Here is a 6585-nt window from a genome sequence, read left to right on the forward strand (position 1 = left end):
ACAGAGCCATGCTCTCTCTGGAGGCTCTAGAGAGAACTGTACAATGTCCTTTACTGACCTCTGGTTTTGCTGGTAATCTTTTATGTCCCTTAACATGAAGGCTTGTCCAATTCCATCGTAGCTGTTGTCAAATAGCATTTTCTTCTGTGTTTTTCTGTTTGTTTTTACAGTGCTGGGGACCAAATCTTAGGACCTCATGCATGCTAGACAACTGTGCAATGGAACAATGGAACTCCACTTCCAGCTTCCCTGCCTGTTTCTTGCAAAGATAACAGTTACATTAGATGAAGGGTCTCTGCTTGTAGTATTATCTCATCTTAAGTAATTATAACTGTACCAATATTATTTCCAAATGTGGTCACTTTCAAGGTTCTTAGGAAGGATGTGAATTTGGGGAGACACTATCCAACTTAGTACAGGTCCCTCTTCCATGACTCTTCTATGTATCTTGTACTCTTGCTTTTTGATCTACATTGATTGACTGAGTTGTACATTTATTTGTCTGGTCTTACTCTCTTCACTCTGCCTATAGATTTTGCCCCTGTTTTGTAGTTATTTCATTTCACCCATTTCCCTCAACATTCTCCCATGCCCAGCCTTTCGGGCCTTTAAATCTGTTTTTGGCCTTCCACGACAGAGTTTTGCCAACTTAGCCCATCCCACACAGATCCTGGTTTTACTACCTTCTACTGACTTATTTACAGAGTGCTGAGACAAGCAGTTATAACTAATAATTTAAAACTTTATTTTGTATTCAATTTACTTCTGATTCCCCAAGACCCTTGCTATACTAGGGTGGTACATTTATTGACGTCAAGCATTCCTTCACGAAAAGAGCAGAAACCAGGAACAAAGAAATATCAGACATATGAAAGGAAAAGGTTTGGGGGAGATGAACTCTCCTAGGCAAAGCTTTAAAATCACTAAGCTCTAGCTCTGCGAATCCAAACTGTAACAGTCTTCCAGAGAGATTGAATTAAGGTCCATGTCTTTTTGTCTGTTCAAAAGGAAGGTGAACACACCTGTGGTGCTCTAAAAGGCTTCGAGTGAGAAACTTCGAGGAGGAAAACTTCAAGGGAAGAGGAAAAACTGATGGAGTAAGGAAAATGATTGGGGGAGGAGAAAGAGAATGAAGGGGACACCGAGAGACAGAGAGAAAAAGGATGGAGGTACTTACAAAGAAAAGGACAGACAGAAGGCAGAGGAGGAGAAGGGAGAGAGAAAACGAGAAAGAGGGAGGGAAATGAGCACACAGAGAATTTAAAAACAGACTTGTATGTGTTCCTTACACTAAGAATTCCATTGTATAAATATTTTTCTTTCATCTTGCTTTAAGTTTGATTTTTAAAAAATTTCCTCAAAGAGAAGAAATGAGGAACTCTCCAAGGGAATAAAAATGTCAGCATGGGGTATTCAAGTAAAAAGAACAGGAGCACTAGTGTCCTTTGGAATCCCAATGTGTGTCCTATGGGGAGATCCAAAACTTCATGGTGACCCCAGAGAAGAAAAAGAAATGCTTTGGCACTAGAGGACTGGGAAAACAGGAGGTTGGGAAGAGTTCTTCGGCACAGTTCTTCTGGCAGGAAAGCAGTGGGTGGGTGAAGATATGAGTTGTGGTTTGCAGCAAGGTAGGTGGTAAACACACCAAGGGCACGTGTTGGCCAACCACATCCTGTGAAAGAGAATACCCCTGGCCCTTTAAGCTCAAAACATGAACCAACTCTCTGTATGGAGGTGGGGGAGTGGCAAGGAGAAATCTGTGTGGGAGAAATCAGAAACCACTTGGCAATTACATAAGTGATTTAAACGCAAAGAGACTGAGCTTCTCTTTCACCTTTTCCAACCACTAGCTCAGATGAATAGCTCGTTAGCAGGTTGAGTTTAATTATAGAGAATGTTAAAAATTACATTTCTATAAATATGTGTTGTGTTGGCAAATTTCAAACCCATCACCTGGTTAGCACGCAAATTTCCTTTCCTTTATTCTTCATTCCTTGCACATCTGTAAACTGCTCTACATGCAGAATCCAGTGGGAGATTTTGGTTCAACTCTCTTTTAGTCCTTTACAGCATATGTATGGACTAATCAAATCTCTTGTTCATCAGAAACACTGGATTTCTTTATATTTTCAATACAAAATTTCGAATCTAACTTTAATGTTGATCTTTAATCTAGCCTCAATCTAGTCGATTGGGCCTAGCTGTATCTCTTCCTACTAATTTTTGCAGCTAGTAAACCAAGCAGGATGACAAGCAAGAACTTCTCTGAATTAATATTTAAGCCGTGCACTTCTCTGAGCATATAACCAGAAATGGAGCAACTTTTAAAGTAATGTTCAAGCAGAACAGTACTGTCCAATTTTCATAACTTTTCCTAAATACTAACCTACCAAGCTCTTTCAGATAAGTCATAGAAAGATTTCAGAATTCAATGTGATTGGACAGAAATAGGACAGATGAACTTTGAATAAAAGCAAGTGAAATAATGCTTCATCATACTTATGAAACTAAGCATTTACTTACTGTGTTACTTGGCTCTACACTGAGTATCTTCTACTCTGGAACAAGTCAACCTTGTGTTTTTTTCATAACATAGTGTCATAATTATAAAAGTTCAAAGGAGCCATGCCATAATTGAATAAATCTAGGTCAAGCTACTAAAATTAACAAGGCCATAATATCTAAAAGTGTTATTGGTTCAATTTTAAAACTTAGCATAGAAATACTGAGTGGCTCACAAAATCCTGGAAGTTTATTACTGAGATTTAAGAAGTACAGCTTAAGAGCGTGAATTCCCTTTACCAAATGAGTGAAGACTCTTAGATTATGCTTCTATTACTTTTTATCTGATGATAGTCTATCAAGAAAGCCAAGGCTCATATCTCATGTTTTCTGCCTCTGTGGATCCCTTTTCTCAAGCTTGTTGGATATTCTCAGTGGCAAGCAACAATATATCTGAGACCTTAGCCCCATCATCTGGTTGCAGATTACCTTGGCATCCTCTCAGAACTGAATCTTTACTTCCAACCTCTAAAGGACATCGCCTTTTCATTTGGTCCCTAAATTTGCTATACAAGGGTTATTCCTTATGTATTTTGTTGCTGCCTCACATTGAGCTCTCTCAGTCAATGCAATGAGGATTTGACTTGCTTCCTATTTCTAACCTTAGCAGCTACTATCTCATTTCCCTAGCCATTCCCACCATAGACTTGTGGATATCAATCCTGTTTCGCCAAACTAATTTATTATCTCATTTCTAATACCATCATGTGTTCCAGTGTTTAAGAGCAACTGTTCACTTGCCTGCTTTTTGCATATGGGAGGATCTAGGATCCCAAAGCAATGTGGTGCTCCCTGCTTTCCTGCTCATCTCAGTCAGTTCTGTGATGCTGCTCAGACTTTTAATTTTACATATTAAAAGCTCCTACTAAGTAAAAAGAATTACAAGTACATGAAGGAAGACATAGCTAGAGAATATATTTATCAGAACAGAAGAGTTTGTGCTCACAGATATAGTTGTGAGGTTGGAATTTCACCCAACTTTATTGTGATCTGAGTTAGCTAGGAAAAGATCTAGACCTTTGACAAAAATTAAAAAAGAACAATAGTTGGGGCCTCGGTTGCAGATCTGAGCCAGAGAACAACGGTTTCCCTTAGCAGGTTCTGTAAATACCTGGGTTTTAAACCCAAAAGGAATGCAGCTAAAAAATGTTACAAACAAGGATTGGTTATTAAACCCAGGCTCATGTACCTGCTAGGCAGGTTTAATTTTTTAGACAAGGTATGGCTACTTTTGCTCAGGCTGGGCTGAAATTCGTGATCCTCTTGACTCTGCTCCCTGAGAAGCTGGGATTATATGCAGGAACCACTATGCATGGCTTGTAAATACTCTTGATGGATCTTCCTAGTCATACATGTTGGATTCTTAAGGTGCTATACCCCATTTTACATCCACATGTAGTGTAAAAATCCAAGAACTTAGTGATCTCTAAGTTATTTGCACTACTTCTGTAGGAAGCTGCTCTAATTAGGCCATTCTGTGAATGACTCCTTTATCAGTCTCTGGGGTTACCATTTAGAGCTCTTGGGCTTCTTTCTGATAAGTCATCTCTTGCCTATCTGCTGCTAAGATTCAGCTCAGGCTCACCACCTGGAGGTAGCCACTGCTAAAGAGTGGACACAGATAATCAAGCCTGTTTGGCAAGTCCAGCCTCTTCATGTTGAATTGAAAAAACAGTATGTTCATTGTCAGTTCTGTAAGTAATCTATACATTATTTCCATGGAACTAAAAGTAACCTGTATTAACTCTAGTGCTATTTTCTTTTTCACTATTGTATAATAGATGGTGTGTAAAATGCATCCCTTCCTCTGCCCTAGAACGTCACTTATTTACAGCACTTATGGGGTTAATAGAAGTAATAGTATTTTTGTTGGTCAATACATCCTGCCCATTAGAATGAGTGTTTTTTAATTTTTAATACATGTTTATTGTAAAAATATTGTACATAGGTGTTATAGTTACATGAGTAAGGTAATGAGTACATTTCCTATGGAGCATTATTGCCTCCTTTATATTTCCCTTACTATCCCTTCGCTTCTCCCCCCCCAAGCCAAAGCTGTAAAGTTCATTTTCAACATTGTGACTTGTACATCTAATTGTTACAATGGGTCAACCTGTATCCCTATTTAAGCATTTTGTTTTTTCCTTCCCCTCTCCAAATTAGAAAAATGTATATACAAGATGCAGGGCAGTGGAATCAAATACAGTGAGAATAGGGGTTACACTGTGGGGGAAAACTATATAAAGAAACAAAAAAAATCACATAGTACATTATAAATACATTAAAGGCAATAGCAAACAAGAAGAAAAAAAATTTGCGTCCCTATCTTGGGATTCATTTCGCTTAACATCATCTTATACGGTCATATGTACATAGCTTTTGAGCTTTTCTGCTCGTCATGGACATGAGAATGAGTGTTTCATGAAGGAACTCTGTCTTGTGAGTCCTTAAATGTCCACTATTGAGAGAACAGAAATACATGGCCACTTTCCCCATTTTTATTTCAATGACAGTGAAATAATAAGTAGTAAAATGACCAGGTCCTCTAAGTTTTCTCCAGGCTCCAAATCTTTCACTCAGAAATTGCTGAGGACTCTATGGGTGTCCCCAGAGAGGACTTATTCAGAGAGGTTCCTTATGATGAAAAGAAAGTCGCTGTGCTTCTGAAACAGGTTGATGTTGAAGATGAAGAAGAGCCATACACATTAAATGTATGCATTCTAATCTGAATTTAGTATACAGATTTAGGTCTGTCTGACTTATTAGGATGATGAAATATTCTAATTTAGAGTACTTCAACACTCAAACAGACTATGATTCCAGTTAAAGAGTTTTTAAAAACGTTATAGCGATATGGAGGCGAAGTGCAACTTCAGTACATGATAAGATGAAATCCCAAAGGCCACCACTCAAGACACATTCTGAGCCCTTTCTATCCAAGAACCTTGTTGCAGTTTCCCTGTCCTATGCAGAGCTTGTGCTGCAGTATGAAGACCAATCGACTTAGAAAAGGCACAATCATGAGATAATCCCCCCCCCCACACACACACAGGTGACCAGGGAACAAGCTTTCAGAAATGCCACCCAACTGAATTTTGCTTCTAGGGTCATACTTCATTCCATCCAGGGAATGTGGGATCTCAGAAATGAGGGGTCCTCCACACTGTATGACCCATCTTTTGGGATTCTCTTGAAATTCTTGGTTTCTGTGTCTTCTAAATAGAGAGTAAGGGCTAGCTTACCCTACTAGCTCACACTGTATTTTTACAAATTTGTAATGCACAATTCACTTAAGCGAGGAAAGGGACTTGGTGGAAATACTGAGGGCTATTCATGTCCAGAGCTCAGGTCCCCTCCCCCTGTGCTACTGCACAGTAGGAAGAGGAGCTGCAGTGTTTTATACCAGTCCATTATGGGGGCAGATAAAGCAATACTGTGTTCCAGATTTTCCATAGCAATTACTCTTGCAATGCATACACACACACACACACACACTCATGTCTTTAACTTAACTACTTCAATCACTTTCCTGCTGCGTTTGAACAGTCAAGAAAAAATGGATAAAGAAAGTAAAGCATATACAGTGGGCTGAGGACGGCGAACAATTAATTTTGATTACAGCAACAAATCACAAGCCTCCCCTATCCTGTGCTCCCAGATTTCCCCTATGAACTTTTGGTGAAGTAGTTTCAGGCCCGTTGTCATGTAAATTAAAAAAAATTTGGGGAGGGGAGAGAAGGATTTTGTAATGCTTTTGTAGCCATGAATTTTTTAAGCTCCTAGGAGCTAGCTCTGCCCTAATGAAAGACCCTTCTCTCACAAAAACGAAAGAAGGTTTTTCCAAGCAGTTAACTTTACAAAGCATTACACGTTAAAATAGAAGAAAAAAAAATCAACTGATCTCTGCACTCCTGGGCGCCTCCCCATATCAGAGCCTTCAATGTATGGATGGATCTGTAGGGATGACCAAAGAGAGAGAGAGAGAGAGAGAGAGAGAGAGAGAGAGAGAGAGAGAGAGAGAGA

The sequence above is a fragment of the Dipodomys ordii genome, unplaced genomic scaffold, assembly GCF_000151885.1.
Source record: "Dipodomys ordii isolate 6190 unplaced genomic scaffold, Dord_2.0 Scaffold16, whole genome shotgun sequence".
Taxonomy (NCBI): domain Eukaryota; kingdom Metazoa; phylum Chordata; class Mammalia; order Rodentia; family Heteromyidae; genus Dipodomys; species Dipodomys ordii.